Source organism: Eretmochelys imbricata, chromosome 2 (genome assembly GCF_965152235.1).
Source record: "Eretmochelys imbricata isolate rEreImb1 chromosome 2, rEreImb1.hap1, whole genome shotgun sequence".
Classification (NCBI taxonomy): Eukaryota; Metazoa; Chordata; order Testudines; family Cheloniidae; genus Eretmochelys; species Eretmochelys imbricata.
Genome location: NC_135573.1, coordinates 18,128,835 through 18,148,085, shown reverse-complemented (window position 1 = coordinate 18,148,085; position 19,251 = coordinate 18,128,835). Strand labels below are relative to the sequence as shown.

At 42.5% G+C, this 19,251-nt stretch overlaps 1 protein-coding gene across 2 annotated transcripts in view; it reads right to left on the bottom strand.

Moving 5' to 3' along the window:
- Positions 1-18,886, bottom strand: part of ASAP1 (ArfGAP with SH3 domain, ankyrin repeat and PH domain 1) — a 333,180-nt gene extending 314,294 nt beyond the window's left edge. For both annotated transcript variants that reach the window (XM_077809790.1, XM_077809791.1), the window contains exon 1: positions 18,679-18,886. The gene's annotated coding sequence lies outside the window, so the exon portion shown is untranslated. The remainder of the gene's footprint in view (positions 1-18,678) is intronic.
- Between the last annotated feature and the right edge of the window lie 365 nt (positions 18,887-19,251).

Here is a 19,251-nt window from a genome sequence, read left to right as displayed (position 1 = left end):
CCTAGTGAATGAATATGTACATATGCGGTTATGTGGTGCTATGTAGCTAAAGCACCAAGTTATCGTTTCTGGGGATCTGGATTCCTTTTCTGCGTAAATTCACAAATTCATCTGAGTTTGGAGGTTTCTTCCAAGTCGCTGTTTGACTTGTATATACACCACAGTTTGGCTCAGTTGGCAATTCTTACTCAGGAGATGCCCAGAATTTCAAAAGCAGAAGTGTTGTACATTAGGACTGAGATAACAGACTTATGGGGAGAAACAGACAAAAGTTTTCAGTCTTGGGTGGCTTAAGCTAGGTCCTTCTAGCCATATACAAGCACCTAGATAAACAGCCTGACTTTCAAAGGTGCTAAGTACCTGGAGCTCCCCTGGAAGTTATTTATTTAGGTACCTAGCTTTAGGAACTGAAGTTTTAAAAATGGTTAGTTTAACTTCTAGCCATGATGCCTGGCTCTAGCAAGAATGGTACTCTTGATACTGATACTCAAAGTGAAGCATTACTACTGCAGATTGGCCAGCTCCACATTCATGGTCAACAGAATTATGACAAATTCTATGGTTTAAAAGTTCCTTTGGGATGTTTTTCTCCAAACCCATAAAATACAACATGACATACAAATACCATCCTCCTTCCCCCAAGGAAAAGACAAGCGTCCCTACAGACTCAAATTATAAACTCAACATACAAATAGCACAAAAACCCATTGACTAAAATTCACTGTTTCCTTGCTGTCAAGGTGAGCCTAGGTCTAACTCAAGGGTAACTGATTTCAGAGTAACAGCCATGTTAGTCTGTATTCGCAAAAAGAAAAGGAGTACTTGTGGCACCTTAGAGACTAACCAATTTATTGGAGCATGAGCTTAAGTGAGCTACAGCTCACTTCATCGGATGCATACTGTGGAAAGTATAGAAGATCTTTTTATACACACAAAGCATGAAAAAATGGGTGTTTACCTCTACAAAAGGTTTTCTCTCCCCCCACCCCACTCTCCTGCTGGTAATAGCTTATCTAAAATGATCACTCTCCTTACAATGTGTATGATAATCAAGGTGGGCCATTTCCAGCATAAATCCAGGGTTTAACAAAAACATCTGAGGGTGGGGGGTTAGGAAAAAACAAGGGGAAATAGGGTAACTAACTGCTCAGTGTGTGATAGGTATCATGTTTTGTGCTTGATCTACAAAGGATGAGAATCTGTTGGAGCTCTTAGCTTATGAGCCTAGCTTTCTTGCTCAAGTGGTAAAGATTCATGTTTTCAGCTTAGAAAGGCCCCTGTACAATTCCTGGTGTCAGCCAAGATGGTGGCTGTCACATAAATCAGAGCTCATCTGGGATATGAACTGCTGAGAGCCTCAGATGCTTGACTTACATCCTCTGGACAGAAGAAGGGCATGTAACCCACTGCTGGGTATGTATTTTCCCTGTTCTGCATATGATCCACAGAGGATATGGGTTCGCTTCAGAGCCTGACTCTTTAACTCAAACTGTAGAGATTCTTGCTTTCCACTGTAGAGGTCTCTACACCGAGGTGGTGGCCATCACACAAATTCATTGAGATATCAGTTTCCAACAGCTTATGCACTCTTAGGGCCTAATTATCAGATATACTTTAGGCTACTCTGGCAGTGTTAAGGGTCCCTAAAGTGGGGAGAATTGCCCCTGGAGAATACCCTCTGTGCAGGGAGCCAGTGTAAAACTGGCATAAATGCTCTACACCAACCATGATATCTTCTGCTCCCAAGCACGACATCAGAGACAGATCAGAGGACTGTCAGGGGCTCAGCCTGAGTCACAGCCCTATGGCTATTTTATACTTCTCATGGGGCATGATGGACCCTGGGAAGAAAAACATAAGTTAGATGTCTTAGGGTATTCTGACAGGTTTCAGAGAAGCAGCCGTGTTAGTCTGTATCTGCAAAAAGAAAAGGAGTACTTGTGGCACCTTAGAGACTAACCAATTTATTTGAGCATAAGCTTTCATGAGCTACAGCTGAATGCATCCGATCAAGTGAGCTGTAGCTCACGAAAGTTTATGCTCAAATAAATTTGTTAAGTACTCCTTTTCTTTTTAGGGTATTCTAACTCACTTTTGATGCCAGGTAGGGTCCTGCGGGGCTCCAGTATATTGAGGGCACAAAGATGATTTACAATTACCTTTGCGTCCCTGCTCCTGTACCAAGTGCAGGAATGGAGGAACTGATTATCAGGCCCTTCAAGTCCAGTATTCTCCATAGTAAGGAAACTGGTTTCAGCTGAGCTCAGATATATTTGTCTGTCTAGGCAGTGAGTGCAGATAATAGCTGTAGATCTTCTCTTATGCCAGAACCAGATTTAAACCCTATCCTTACCAAAAGCGGGATGTGTTGCTTCTATCCATCCTTTCTCAATTATACACAACTTCTTAAACATACAAAACAATGATCATGTTAATCTCATACTTATTTTTGAGGACAAGAGTTCTGATGAAGATCTCATTTACCTTTGTGTAATTCTGAAATAACTCTAGTGAAGTCAAAGCAGTTACTCTACTGTAAAAGAGATCAGAATTTAGGCCTGAATGTCTGTACTTATTTAAAAGCTGTACATTCAATATAAACACACAGTATATTGTAGGAATTATAAAATGCCATGACAAATAACTCAATCATTAAGTGTAGATACTTTTTTGGATGTATAAATACTGAGTTGGGCTAAGATCCGAGTCTGATAAGCTTTGCTGCATACTTGGCTATGATTGTTACTCATATGAACAGAGATAAAAAAGCACCTGCTGGCACATTTAATTATTAAAGGAAGTGCAACAAAGACATGCATCTGATAAGATGGATGTGCCAGATCATTTACACCAGCTGAGCAGCTGATGGTGTTTTATGAGAGTTTTACATAGTGATGTAATGTATTAAGTGCTTTGGGTTGTCAGCCATCTAACAAGGGTTTGAGTGCAGGGGAGAAGCAGCAATTAGTCACATCACACATGGTCCATTTATGACAACATGCACTCAGTGTTATGGTGTAGTCCAAAATGCTAAGGACTGCTGGTTAAAACATTCAGCCCTTTCTGAGGCAGGGACTAAACTGGCTGGTGCTCACTCAGCCAGGCACTGCACAGTGGGTGCACTCACAACTGGCAAAGCTGTGCTAGCATCTGCAAAAGAACTACCCTCCCGCATGTTCCACTGGCATCTAGGAGCACATGGAGGATGCACCACCTATTTCACACACACACCTCCCTCCCCGCTGCATGCTGCAGCCATGCACAAGGAGAAAGACAGGAGGCAGGGCCATGATGCTGCTCTGATGTTTGTGTGCCCAGCCCCATCTGGAGACTGAAGAACCAGAACTAGATGGAGCTGATTGACTGGAGCTCTGCTTTCCTCCAGATTCCCCACTATCACTCAGTGGAAACATGCTTCCTCAGGCTACCTAGAGAAGACCAGCTCTCTGACACCAATTACAGAAGACCTGATCCCCCACACCAACTAATAGCAACCTCCAGCAGTTAGAGAAGATCCATCGACCTCGATAACCAAAGGGGACCCATTCCCCACCATTAAAGAACACTGGTCTGCAAATCCACAGCCACAGGTTGCAGGACAACCTGCCTGCCTTCATGGGTTGCTGAGCAGGGAGAGCATGGTGGATTGAGGGATACTGGGCTAGGAGTGGGTGTGGAAGAACTGTCAGACTAAGGGGAAGACCATTAACTTTAAGGATTGTGATGGGAGAAGAGTAGGGAGCTGATTGTTTGAAAACCAGATGGGGGAAAACACATGATTGAAGTACCACCTCTGCAAACTGGTAAGTAGTATTACTCCCATTTTATAGTTGGAATTGTAGAGGCTTGCTCGAGTTCACAATGGCAGAACAAGGTTACACTGGGAATCCCAAATCTCTTTCCTGTGGTTCAAGCACTAGCCCATAGTATAATTTTCTTCTCCTCAGACTGGAGAATGGATATTAAGAAACACATGTGGTCTGGGACCAACTGATCTGGAAGACCACCTCTCTTTCCATGCCACACAGCCACCATTGTGTTCGGCAGAGGTGCCAGAGCTTGAGATTATATAACAAAGAGGGAGCAGCTGGCAGGGCCTCACTTCCCCTTGGTCCAAATCAATGCTAGCTAGTCAACCTTCATGGCATGCTGCAAGGTACACTTGCTTCCTGAGCTGATAGATGTTGGGGGGGACTTTGGTGGGACACCATACAAGTTGGAAACACATATTTAGCTGCTGGGTTATAATTTAGGTTCCTTTTGGGCAAAGGGAGGTAACTGGAGTAGCCAGTCTGTATAGCTGACTTCTTTAAAAATGTGCCTGTCAAATAGCACTTAGATTCAGAGCAAAGGATAGGAAGTCCTGCCAATAGCATGTGTGTCTGCATTAGAAATAAATGAAAATTGAAAACAAACAAATCTCCTATTGCAGGGGACTAGCAGCAGTTGTTGGTTGTAAGATTTCTCATGAGTCTCTCAACATAAAAAAATTTTGCAATCTTAAGTTTTAGTGGTTTAAGCTCTTTACAGCCTGGATGAGCACTGTACAACTAAAGGACCATGCAAATGTATGGGTATGTACCCCCAAAGTTATTTGTCAAAGTAGGACATTTCTGTTTTATGTGTACCCTGCCTCCCTAACTAACAAGAAATTAGAAATGGAAGAGACCCAGTAGGGCATTTAGCCCACTTATCCACTAAAACAGGAATGCTTGCTGCTCTATATTCCTCCAGTGATTCTTCAAGTCATGTTCTAAATGTCTCAGCCTATGTGGCTCCCACTAGAGAGACTATTCCACAACCTCACCTTTACTAAGCTTTGTTACAAATATTCCTCAATTTCAGTTTTTGTTACTCTGCCTCCTATTCCCTTTATGAAGCTGCTATCCCTCTTATGACAAACATCCCTCTTTCTTCTCTCCCTATTTTATTTCCTGTTGCGTGTTTCACTGTGACATGCCAAGCAGAAACACAATATAGCTTTGACATAGGAGAGCAGCTGGGCCTTGCCCTAGTGGGCAGACGAAAGAGAAGTTCCAAAGGATAAAATGAGTGCATTTTATCAGGAGCTTTGTCATGGGATGTGTACAGCTTCCTGGCGCAGTACTACAGTGCAGCTAGCAGAACCAACAAACACTCCTTTCCTGTTAATATAATTAGAGGCTGCAAATAGTTAGAGACAGGCTTTTTTGAATTAGCCACATGCTTCAAATTGTGAAGTGGTTAACCACTAAGCACCTCCCCCCCCTTCACACATACCTGTAGATCAGCTTGGTGAGAGGGTTTCCTTAATTTGCTTTCAGTGAGATATATTAGAGAGCAAAGCAAATCAGTAGATTCCTCTTGACTTTTAGAAATAACTAGCAGCCACTGAGAAGCAGTAAACGCTGATCGTTGTAATTGACAATTTGTTGAAATTTACTGTTGGTGAAAGATGCTTTGTTCAAACAGCTCTAATTATTAACATGCTGGGCCAGATCCTCAGCTGGTGTAAGTTGGCAAATCTCCATCCACTATCCTAGTTAACAGCAACCAAGGATCTGCACCCTTTCCTTGTGAGCGTACATCTGCTTCTTGACATTGACCTGACCTGCTTCTACCCTGACTTAAACAGGCCACCTATCATGGTGAATGACAGTTCATTCTTTGTCTCCCTTCAGTATTTGGTCTCCCGATGAGAATGCCAACACAAGAGACAGTTATGGTGTTGTGGGATTTTGTGCGTGTGATGTGGACATCTACCTGCCAAGAACTATGCTGAAAACACCCACTGATTCCAAAAGACCAATGCCACCTGAGAGTTTTATGATAGCTGGTAAACAGCCATTAAAAGGTGACAAACTTTGGCCACTATGGCCCTGATCCAAAGCCCCCTGAAATCAATGGCAGTCTTTCTACTGACTGCCATGGGCATTGGATCAGGCCCTGTGTGCCCAGTTCTGTGAGGCCAGGAAGTATCCTCGAGTGTTCTTGCGGGTGGCACCTTATAAGGTCAGACCCAGTCAAACTACGAGAGTTTTGTGCTGGTTACCTATGACTCAGCGGTAAGGTTCTAGCTCTTATTACCAATCCTGTGCTGTCTGGGTCATCCAGTCTCCCTCAAATACAGTGGCAGGGTCTCTGAACCTGGAGAGGGATACAGCATTCATCCAGGAATTCATCCCGTTTCTGGGTGCTAGAACCTTGCATAAAGATGCAGAGTAATTTCTGCTGACTCACAGTGGTAGATATTTTTTTTAAACTCCAGCCAAGATATAAGAAAATATAGCGGAAGAGACACTCTCTCTAGGGAGAGGAAATAGGTACAGGGACATATGAGCCCTGCTGGGGCTAGAAACCCTAGAAACAAGCCATGCTCATGTAGGGGGAGCTTGCTTTGTGGGCAGAATACCAAGACTGAATTTATTCCAATCTGAGTGCTAATTCCATTCCTTTTATTCTGACCTGTTTTTTTTAAGACTCTATATATCAGTGATTCTCAAACTTTTGTACTTGTGACCCCTTTCATATACCAAGCCTCTGAGTGTGAGTCCCCCTTATAAATTAAAAGCACTTTTTAATATATTTAACACCATTATAAATGCTGGAGGCAAATCTGGGGTGGAGACTGACAGCTCGCGACCCCCCATGTAATAACCTCACGACCCCTCAGGGTCCCGACCCCCCAGTTTGAGAACCCCTGCTCTATATTCTGTCCTTCCTTCCCTTGTATCTGAGGTACCTCAGCTTCCTAAAGCCAAAAAGGGGACTTTGAAGCAGAGGGCAAGAGAAGCACAAGCACACTGGCGTATTTGGAACCCTCTCCTGAGCTCCACTGAGCCTACTTTAAATCTGGGCCAATTCTCATTGTGTGACAGAAATATTCCATAAAGTAAAAAATCCCTTTTCTTTTTGTTATGGGTGGCAAAGCCAGGGAACAGATATTTGTGCAATGAACCCAATCATACAGGGAGACAGTTTTGCAAAATCAGCTGCCTTATTTGTCCATGCAGATCCCACGGTAGCACATACAAATGCATGTGGACAGTTACCCCTCTAGTGTGCCTGAAGTGCCCACAAGTGTGGGAATTTCATCTGAAGTTTGGGTGGCCATTAAAAAAAAAATTAGGTTCTACAATAGGACTGCTAGAAAGGGTTTGAGAAATGGTAGAAAAATGACTGAAGATTAAAAATGCTCTGCAGGCCAGAAGAGATGCAAAAATCACATCCTACTCTTTCGCCATAGAACAAAAGGGACAGGAAGGGTTAGAAGCTTTTAACGTGAGATATGATTTAGTCAAAATAGCTTAGTTACTCTGGTCCATCGATCGTCTGAGCAGAGAAACATCATTGTATGTATTAAGTTGATTCTCCAGTACTCTATGCCTGTCAAAACTGTTTATTCACTCTTGCCAACAACAACAACAAGAAAAGGAGGAGGGTTGGCAGGCCCAACAGTGAATGAGAGGCACAGAATGAGAGCATGAGTTGAGGAGCGCCTCATATATGCAGAAAGGAGATTGTACAGTAGGGTCTGTAACTGTAGAGCTTATTGGTGGTCATTAGGAATAGACTAAAAAGACCCGAAGAAAATATCTCCAAGGATAACAGGGTGGTTTGTTCTCGATGCCCATTCAGCCCATTCTCTGCTGACTGTCACTGAAAATATTTCAGAGGGTGAGTTACCATGGTGCTTATTGTTGTGTCCGCAAATGGCCACTGGTAGCTGGATCAAGGCTACATTTAAAAAAACAAAAAAACCAAAACAAATGTAATAATCATTTTTAGTTAAGGGGAGATGGCTTGGTGCAGTTAAATAAACAGAGCGCTGAACAAATTCCCAAAGTCCAAACCAAACTGAAATTTAAAACTTTGTGAAAAAGGAAGTTCACATAAGGGGGAAAAAAAACACATACACAAAGAAATAAAGGTTGTGCATCTGCATTTCCTCTTTCTGGGTGTGGGCAAAAGAGGAAATACCAAAATGTCACTAGAAGGACTATGCTCAGAACATTTCCAGCTTAACCAAAACCAGAAACACTGGCATTTTTACAGACAATCCTGTTCTTATGACACTGCCAACCTGATTTTCAAACCCAAGAGATTTGATTGGGCTTGGAAAAGTTCCCATGCTTCTTTTCAATGCTTATCTCAACTCATCCTCTGAATTTTCTGAAGATCACCTGTCGTCAGTGACACCTGGACTTGGGCATTTAGCCCTTTGGTATTGCTAGGAGTTTTGCAGACAGAACATTATAGCCTGGAGATTAGGATATCCCCCTCTATTCTGCTTTATTTCCAGTCATGCATATAGATAACCAAAGTAGCGTACAGTCTTTAATGCACAGCAGAACACCAAAGGTCTATCCTGCATACCATTACTCAGGTCCCTACTCATGCCTCTGTCGGCTCCAAGGAGCTACTCACATGAGTATGGGTGTCTGGGAAGGATTAAGCTCAAAGTGCATAACTTTGAAAGAGAATCTCAACTTTCCATGTGTAAAACACTGGCTACTTTCTCTTCAGTATCACAAGAAAACAATAAAAATGGCATTCTTACAAGACTGATGGAAGAAGATGTTCTTAATCCTGACAATCTCACTCACAAAAGCCTCCTATTGACATCAGTGTGTTGCATAAGAACTGCAGGATCAGGTCCAAGATGTTGCATAGGCAGAGGGAGCACCAAAATAAAAACAAATGTGTTTAGAAACTCCAAGGCCTCCACACAGTAAGATTAAAATGCAGAAGTTGGTGAGCGCTTTCTTTCAGTTTGTAAATGGAAAAATATTTTCCCACTTAAATACCTAGAGAGTTTTAGTTTTAAAATGGCTTGACTGCCCCAGACCTGCAATACTGTACATTAAAATTCAGGGAGATTTCAGTATTCCAGTGTGAAAACAATGCTGAGGTGTAAATATCTCAAGTAAATTTATTACACATAATTCCCTCTAGCACAGATGCTCCCTAATATCCAAGCAATTTGAGGCAATCTAATCCCCCACCCCCACTAAAAGATTTTTGAACTAATTCAAATAACTCAGAAGTGTTGAGTGTAACTAGAGCATTTATTTAACGACAGTGTAAAATGAATTTCGATAGTTCAGTGCCTATATGGGTCTGATTTTTCCCTTTGGTTCAGACAGAACTCGCACTGATTTTCTAGAAAAGATTTGCCTGAGCAAGGACTGCAAGATTGGGCCTTAAGCGTTTCCTTTCAAATGCTGACTCATTGAATGTGAGACCATCAGACTCGCTAAATTTGTGATCAGGGTTTAATTAAAAATACACAAGACTACTATCACTGCCATGCACTCTAGTTTAATCATAAGCCACGTCTTACATTTTGTTTTAGTTGCACAATTCATTTGCTACAGGGTATCTTTTAGCAATTCTGCTACAGACAAAAAGAAGCCACTTTTTGGCCTCTAGCAATACAGCTGCACTAAATACATTTTTGCTTCTATTACAAATTTATTTGAAAAGGCAATAGGAAAAAAGTGTCACAATGATTCTTTTTAAAATTTAAAACCAAGTTTAGATTCAACATGCAAAAGACCTATGAGGACTACAATTAAAAATACAGCCATAAAACTCCTATTTTAACAAAAACCTCTGATTCACTCACTCTTTTCTAAAAGATCAAGACATTGTGGTCTACCAAGTAACTTATATATGGGCGCAATCCTGAAAGCTCTTGCTTACATGTGCTATTCTTAAAGTTAATCAGGCTACTCGTGAGTAAGGGTTACTTTCAAGAGCAAGGATTTGCAGAATCAGGCTCTATATATTTTGTTCAGGTAAATAGCATGCATTTACAGGGAATTAAACAATGGACTTCACCAGCATACCCCACTCCCCAAAAGTCCTTTCTCCTCAGTTTCATGGATCTGTCTGTTGTAAAGCGATTAGCAACCAGATTTAATGGACACACACTCACACCTTGTCTTTGTCTAAGTACTGTACTAACCACACCTAACTTTAGCATGCTGCAACTCACCAGAACTTGTGCAGTTTGAATTCCCATTCCAAATTTGTTTCTCAAACCTAAGGCCATTATTCCATTTTAGGCTAAAACATCTTCTCCCACGGGCCGCTGAAAGAAACCATGTTTCTTCAGTTGTTATTTCCAGTTAAAAAAAAAATAAAATCCAATGTACAGTGGTCCACAGATTTCTGGAGACTAAAAGTTTTGATTTCCATCCATAAGTGTCCTGAGCAGTAAGGACACACAGGAACTACAACTGGGAAGGGAGCAGGAAGGAAAGCCTACCATGTGAGCACAAAGAAAACCCCCCCACAAAAGTCTGTTCAGTGGACAGCACTTGGGTCGATAGCAAGGATTTCAGGAAATCCAAACACTTAACAGGAAATCTGATGACTGGATAAACATTCCATAATCTCCACAGATACAGTTAACATGCTGCGTCTCCAGTTAACCCTTACTCTGACGACTGCTAAAACTGAAATCTGACATTCCTTGTAACATAATCTGTCTAGTTGGGTTCAAAAGTCTAAACGGTTCCTCATTATGTGTTTGTCTGAGCAAGCAGAGCTCTGTTGAGACTCCTTTTTAGCCTATTGTGGAGGATATTTTTCCCCTCTTGCTTTTGATCTCTACATGGTGACATTTTACTTAAATTGTGCAATTTTTGTTAGGTTAGTATTCCTCATTTGAAAAGTAAATTATATAGCAGCCTGTCTGAATATCTGTGTGCTGCTAACCATGTTCACCTAGTAGTTCTCTATTTGCTTTATTTCCATCTGTATTTTTAGTTTTTTTTCTTTCTTTTGCTGTAACATCAGATTTATACAGCCTCCTATGTGTTACTTTACAGGTACCATTTGGTGATTTTATTATTCTGTTGACTGAAGCAGAATGGAGGAAGGACAGTTTAAAAAAATGAGAACACTCTTAAAGAAACAGGGGATAATTTTTTTAAAATACCTTTACTATACTTTGTCAATTACTTCCAATTGAAACTCTGCAACTCTTAAGATAAACTCTTGATGAAACCGGGGAGTTTTGCCTAAATAAAGATTTTGCTTTGTCTCTTTTGGTTTACTTTCCTATGTAGCATGAAAACAGCATGTTGTGTAATTTTCTCATGGGGTTTTTGTTGTTTCCTATAGTTTTTTAATTTTATTGGATAAAAACTTAATTAGGACCCTGAGCAGTTGTAGCTTTTAAAGACCCGTTAGAACTTTGTGCAAAAGTAGGTGCATAATTAACCCCTGATCCTGCAAATGCTAATGTATACACTTAATTTTTAAACATGAGTAGTCTCATTGAAGTCAGTGGGAATATTCACATTCATATAGTTAAGCATATGTGTGTTTGCAGGATTGAAACCATACTATGTTTTCTGAAAGAGGCCAGGTGCAAGTTTAGATGACTTTCTGGTGTTAATAAATTCTAAAGGCCAGGGTCTACTGCAGGGATTGGCAACTTTTGGCACGCAGCCCGTCAGGAAAATCCGCTGATGGGCCAGGATGGTTTGTGTACCTGCAGCTTCCACATGTTCAGCCGATCGCAGCTCCCACTGGCCGCGGTTTGCCATTCCAGGCCAATGGGGGCTGCGGGAAGTGGCAGCCACCACATCCCTCAGCCCATGCCGCTTTCCACAGCCCCTATTGACCTGGAACAGTGAACTGCGGCCAGTGGGAGCTGCGATTGGCCGAACCTGTGGACACTGCAGGTAAACAAACCATCCCGGCCCGCCAGCAGATTTCCCTGACAGGCCACATGCCAAAGGTTGCCAATCCCTGGTCTACTGCTAAGAATACCTTGCCCCTATCTCCCTTGAATCTGTTCAGGGCATATGGCATGCTGGAAAGCAAGAGGATGTCCCTGGGTATCTGGACTCTCCTGCATCCTTGAGGGCTTTATACAGGATAACTAGCACCTTGAATGTCACCCAGCCAGTGAAAGGCTTTGGACATAGGAGTAATATGCACTCATTCATTAACCTGGCTGGCACAGAGAGTGGATACCCACATTCTTCACTAGCAGAAGTATTCTTTATGGGAAACCCATGTATAATATCTGTATGTTTACGTCAGGTATTTTTAGGGTGGCCATTGTTGTACTATATAGGCACCAAATAAGAGATACACAGTGATATGATTGAGGTGGCTTCCTCTCTTCATCTCTTTTACTGGCTCCCGGAGGGAAGAATTTGGAGGAGGTACCAGGAGGTCAGTCTGTGTGCACATCAATAGAATGCTTGCTGCAGTTACCGTACGTCTGTACGTAGATCACTTAATACAGTGAGAGTTTTGATTTAGAAACATGGTGTCCTCATATGGCATTACCCAGCACATGGTATGCTAAATATGGTGGCAACAATCAGTCTAGTGCAGTGGTTTTCAACCTTTCCAGACTACTGTTCCCCTTTCAGGAGTCTGATTTGTCTTGCATACCCCAAGTTTCACCTTTCTTAAAAATTCTTGCTTACACAATCAGACATAAAAATACAAAAAAGTCACAGCATACTATTACTGAAAAATTGCTTACTTTCTCATTTTTAACCATATAATTATTAAATAAATTGATTAGAATATAAATATTGTACTTACATTTCAGTGTATAGTGTAGAGAGCAGTATGAACAAGCCATTGTCTGTATGAAATTTTAGTTGCTACTGACTTCGCCAGTGCTTTTTATGTAGCTTGTTGTAAAACTAGGCAAATATCTAGATGAGTGGATGTACCCCCAGGGGTATGTGTACCCCTGGTTGAGAACCAGTGGTCTAATGAGACCCACAGCAAGGAAGAGTGTGATTAACAGGCAAACAAAACAGTACCTAGAAACTGAGCAAGCAGGCAGCATGGAGGGACTCAGACCACCAAGAATGTTGGATTTCCTGACAAAAAACCTTGCACAAGCATAGAAGCAAGAATTGAGTCTGTATACAGAGCTGATCATGTGGGATACAGATGAGAAAGTGACTGTAAAGCTAGCTTTTTACTGTCTCATTGGGGGCGTGGGAGGAAGGATGAGAAGTAAATAAGACCCTTATTGAAAAAAGTTTTCACAAAAAATTCTGATTTTGAAAAAATGCCATTCTCAACTAAAACATTTTAATTTGAAAACTTTCACCCTTCTCTAGTAAGAAGGAAATTGCGGGAGGGGGAAGGGCCTATAATTTGCTGCTACTAATGTCTGCTTTTACTGTCAGAGGTAGACAAATATTCTTCTGCGGAACACAATTCACTCATGATGAGCAAGGACAAAATAATAATAAAAAAGGACAAAATAAAAGAAGCCATCAGACTTGAGCCAATTTCATTGTTCCCTAACTGCAAATGGGATTGTAGCTACCTTCATCTTAAGTAGCAGAGGAGCAAGTAGTCAGGCGTAGAACTGTTTGGAAAATTTCAACAAGAGTGAAAAAAATAGTTTTCATTTAAGTCTTCCATGGAAAATTGTGACTTTTCAACGAGAAACCCCAAATCGTAATATTTTCAGCTGAAAATTGCAAACACTGGGGCAGAAGGATTGTTTCTCTGATTAAAAATTGGAATTTTTTTGTGGAAAGCACAATTTTCTTCAGTTGAAAATGCAATAATCAATCTGGAAAAGAGTTTTGATTGAAATGTTTAGGAACGGGCCTAATCAGATAGAGAGGAAAGGGTAGAATGTTGGTTGAATGATAAAACTGATAAAGATAAATCATAAGGAAAAAGTCTGCATAATGAAAATAGAGCAGAACAAAAGTTTGAAACCATTGCCAGCTGAATTACTGTAGCTGAAAACAGGGTAAGCCTCCTTGAAGACCACACTGCTACAAGCCATCCACTATCACAGACACAAAACAGCCAAAAGCTTTATTGAATACAGATGTGAAAATCCTTGCCACTAAGTTAGAAAGAAACACATACTCTCCATAACATGCCCAGATAAGCTGGGCTTTATATTTGGTTTGTTCCACCATCCCTAGATCTTAATATGCTTAAGTGCTAGAGCTGGTGAAAATAATTCAAAATTTTCAACAAAATGCTCTAAAAATGACTAAATTAAGTAGAAAGAAAAGGAGTACTTGTGGCACCTTAGAGACTAACCAATTTATTTGAGCATAAGCATAAGCTGTAGCTCACGAAAGCTTATGCTCAAATAAATTGGTTAGTCTCTAAGGTGCCACTAGTACTCCTTTTCTTTTTGCGAATACAGACTAACACGGCTGTTACTCTGAAACCTAAATTAAGTAGATGATTCTAATTCAGTGAAGTTCAAGATGATTTAGCTCAGTATCTGAAACAGAAAACACAACTCTCCTAATTAATTATCACTGAAGGTTTATCTGACAAAAATAAAAAAAAACACTACTAAAATTTAGTGAAATTATCAAGTCCCCAAATTCTATCATTTTCAGCGTTGAAACAGCAGGACATATTGGTACAAATAGTTGGAAGATGGCCTTTTTTCCAACAAAAATTTAACAAAAACAGTTTCCCTTCCTATTTTCATCCACATTCTTTGCATTTTCGGGGGGACGGGGGTGTCAAAAGACTGAAAATCTAAAAATAATTTTAAAAAATTAAAAAAATCCCAAACTTTTTTCGTTTTGGGATATAATTTTCCATGTTCATCACCAATCAATTGTGATGTGGTGCTTCCCCCTTGAAAACTACTAACTTACTCATGTAGTTAATTTACTCTTTTTAGACATCTGAATTTGGCCAGACATATTTAGTTGGGGATCCCAGCCGACTAAGCGACTACTAGAAGCTAGATTCCGCTGGAATACTGTGAAGTGTATAAACAGAGTTCCACATTCACTCTGTGACCATATACTGGATTTATAACAACACACACTTAAACTCAGGCAAACTATTACAGAAAATGACTAGAAAACAGACAGATTGCATGAACACTAACACTGCTTAACACAAACCATAAACAGTATTTGTAACACAAAGTTCAGCAATTAACTGCTGTACAGCCGTCTTACTGTGTTACAATAAAATATTAGTTCATAACGTCTTTCAATTTCTAAGATGTTTACTTAGCGATCCATGCCCATTCTCCTATGTTATTCTCCTTCCTAAATGAGCAAACAAGGAGGTTTACTTTTAAAATCAGCATCCCTGCTGGCAGCATTTTGCATTAGCAAAAGCACCAAGCCCTCCTCATACAACAGCACACCACTGCTCTTATATTAAACAACAAATGTACCACTTTCCCCACTGTTCAATCCGTGAAATACAACAGAAACAGTGTTCTAACAGGTTTAACACCACTTTGGCACATTTATTAATTAAACAAATAACATCTCTCAGCATTATGGAATAGCAGGAATTAGAAACTGATTAACAAAAGATACTTGATCCTTGGTGACTATTGCAAACTGCACCAAGAAAACAAGAAGATAATTTGTTTCGCCACTAGAGGTTTCACTAAATATCATAATTAAAGCTGATCAAAAATGGTAAGTATTTTACATGAAAATATTCAAAATGTTTCCTTTCTAACTGTTCTGATTTTTCTGTGAGATGCAAACACTGAAAATATTTCAGCTTTAATTTTTTCTCCTCTCTTTTTTTGCTGCTGAAAAAGGGAGGAGAGAAAAGGAGAAGAGGAAGGGGGGAGTGAAGAAAGCAGAGTGAGAAAGTGACATCTCCACCCCCACACACCCTACAATTTTCAGGGGATTTGTTAATTGGAAAATTTCAAAACAAAATGAAACAATTTTCTATGAAAAGAGGCCATTTTTCAGAGAAAGTTTCAAACTAAACATTACACTATCTTTAGTCACAATATACAGCATAGAACCACAATCTGTCTTAAACTGTCTGCCTTTTTTTCTTTAACAAACAGCTGCCAACTAAAGACTCACAAACAGACTTCCCCACAGCTTGAGTTCCTGCTTTGTTTGCCAGGGATCAAAAACCTGTCTGGAACTCCACACAACATACAGAGACATGTAGTAGTTGAATTAAATACTGCAAATGAACACATCATAATACAACATATTGCTAAAAGCTTCTAGCAACATAAAGCAACTTAAGGGAATTTTAAAAGTTGGGTACAATCACTGTTCGTCTGCATCATTCATCTTGGACTTACAGCCCTGCAGAAAAAGCAGGGAAAATATTTCATTGGACATCCTGTGAATCTCAGGCCATGTGTGTGTTTTCCTTTTGTCACTACACTGCTTTTTGCAATCCCCCACAAGAACTGGTAGAAAAAATGGCTCCTTGCCATGCTGCCACTGGCTGATTTTAGAGAATTTAAATTACAGTTACAGTATCGCAAAACTCCAAACATTCAAAAATCAGGACTCAGGCCCTAAACAAATAACGAGGTTGTTTTTTTAAAATCTCATATGTTTTAAGCCAAACTTTGGGGTTCTTTCTGAGCCCGGCATGGTGCATATAAGCCACATTTTCAAGGTTTACCCTACAACAGTGAAGGCTAAAAACTTCTAAAAAACAAAAAATTAAATCTAAGATTCTCATATAATCCTTTGATTCCTGGAGCAGAAGCTTTAAGAAAAATGCCAAGTATCATGAGACTTGCCGTGAAGTTGTAAGTCAGTGGCGGCAGATTTGTATAATTTTTGGTGGTGCCCAGAACAGGTCCAAATCCCCTCACACACACACACCCCTCCCTTGTAAGCCAATATACAGTAACTCCTCACTTAAATTGTCCCGTTAACGTTGTTTTGTTGTTACGTTGCTGATCAATTAGAGCAGTGGCTCTCAAACTTTTTTTTCCGTGGACCACTTGAAAATTGCTGAGGGTCTTGGTGGACCACTTAGTTATCTTTCCAAATGTTGTTTGTACCGTTAGCTAACTATTGTAAAGCACTTTGGATAAATGTGCTATATTAAAAAAACCCTAAATAATAATTAACTTTTTTTGTTCTACACATAAACACACACAACTCATATTTTAATATCAGTAGTCTTAACCTTTCTAATGCGATGGATATGCCCTCTCTCCCGCACCGCAGCAGCCCCCAAGCTGGGAGTGGGAAGAAGGGGGGGTCTCTCCCTCTCTCCCCCCCTGCAGCAGCCCCTGAGCTCTGGCTGGAAAGGAGGGGGGGGGTCTCTTCCCTGCCACAGCAGCCACAGAGCTGAAGCTGGGAAGGAAGGGGGTCTCTCCCCAGCAGCCGCAGCCCTGGAGCCTCTTTCTCTGGCCACTGTAGCCCTGCATGTCCCAAATTCCCCCCACCCCCTCTTCTCACACCACTGCCCTCTCCTACCTAGCCCCTATTCCCCCCAAGGTCACCACCTCCTCTTACATGTGCATCTTGTCCAGGGACCTAATTAGAGGAGCGACGCCTGCGCAGCTCCACTAATTAGGTGGGTGGCCCTTCGTTCTCTCATGTGCGGTCACCCAGGAGTGCACCTTAGAGGGAACTATCCACGGACCACCTGAATGGAGCTCGCGGACCACTGGTGGTCCACGGACCACAGTTTGAGAACCTCTGAATTAGAGAGCATGCTCGTTTAAAGTTGCCCAATGCTCCCTTATAGTGTTGTTTGACAGCTGCCTGCTCTGTCCACTGCTTGCAGGAAGAGCAGCCCGTTGGCACTAGCTGGTGGGGGCTTGGAACCAGGGTGGGCCGACAGCCCCCACATCAGCTCCCCTAAATTTCCTGTGCGGCTGCTGCCCACCACGCTATCAATTGCCGGGCAGTTCAGCCGTCCCTCCCCCCACTGCCCTGTGCTGCTCCTGCCCTCTGCCTTGGAGCTGCTCCCGGGAGCCTCCTGCTTGCTGTGCAGGTAGGGTGACCAGATGTCCCTATTTTATAGGGACAGTCCTGATTTTGGGGTCTTTTTCCTATAACACCCCACCCCCGTCCTGATTTTTCACACTTGCTGTCTGGTCACCCTATGGGCAGGTGGGGAGGGGAAAGAAGGGTGTTGTTGTCAGGGTGTCCCCCTCCCCCATTCCTGCCCCCACTCATCTCCACAGAGCAGGGGGGGACACGGCAGGGCTCAGAATGGAGGGAGCTTGCTGGCAGCAACTGCTGTCTCCAAGTCTCTCTCTCACACACAGGGTGTGTGTCTCTGTCTCTCTCTCGCTGCCATGCTGTCTTCCCCCCTCCATTCCTGCTGCCTTATAGAGTGAGGCTGCATTAACAACAATGTGTTAACCCTTGGGGGCTCAGCCGAGTGCTGGTTCATCATTTAGCAGCAAGGCATTCCCTGGGAAATATCCCACCCTCTTCCACCCTCTGACTCCACCACCTCAACCAAGCTTCACAATCATCATTGCTGTGTACAGTATTAAATTGTTTGTTTAAAACTTATACTGTATATATATATATATAGGCTTTTGTCTGGCAAAAAAAAATTCTCTGGAACCTAACCCCCCATTTACATTAATGCTTATGGGGAAATTGGGTTCGCTTAACATCGTTTCACTTAAAGTCACATTTTTCAGGAACATAACTACAACATTAAGCGAGGACTTACTGTATATTTTTTAAAATAATGTAAAAATATGAGGGCTCTGGGGTGGGGCTAGTGATGAGGGGTTTGGGGTGTGGGAGAGGGCTCAGGGCTGGGGCAGAGGGTTGGGGTGCAGGGGGTGAGGGCTCTGGGGTGGGACAGGGTTGGGGATGAGGGGTTTGGGGTGCAGACAGGCTGCCCTGGGGCAAGGGCCAGAGAGGAGGATTCCCCCCAGCCCTCTCCCCGCAGGCAGCAGTGAGCTCCGGGGGGAGGGCCCCCCTGCACCACACTCACCTCACACCACTGCCATTGCACGTGCTCCTAGGGCCCCTCTCACGTACAGGAAGCCCCCTCACCTCCCCTGCGGTGGGTGCCATGCGGGGGGCTGCCATCCCATGTGCACCTCCTCCCCTGCTGCTGCCCCTTACTGTAGCTTCACTGGGGGTGGGGCTGCCCCTTGTCCAGCGTGGGGCAGGAGCGGTGACTGTGGGCGGAGGGGCCCCCTGTGCTGGTGGAGGGTCCCGTTGGAAAATGAAAGTGTCTGAGAGGGAAGGGCAGGCTCAGGGTCAGCCTGTCCTGGCAGTGTTGGGTGGGAGGTGCTAGGACCCTGCAGCGGCAGTTGATGCAGGGAGGCAGCATGGAGCTGCAGGGGAGAGACAGAGAGGCTGCGGGAGCCGGGGCAGCAAGGGGAGGCTGGGGGACACTCCGGGGAGGTGCAGGGGGTGGCAGGTGGGGCCAGGGGAGAGACCCAGTCCCTAACATTGGTGGAGCCGGGCCCCTGGACTCTGAATATTGCTGGAGCCCGGGCACCACAGACCCATATAACTCGCCCCCTATGGTAAGAGTTGGCAAATATTAAAACATCAT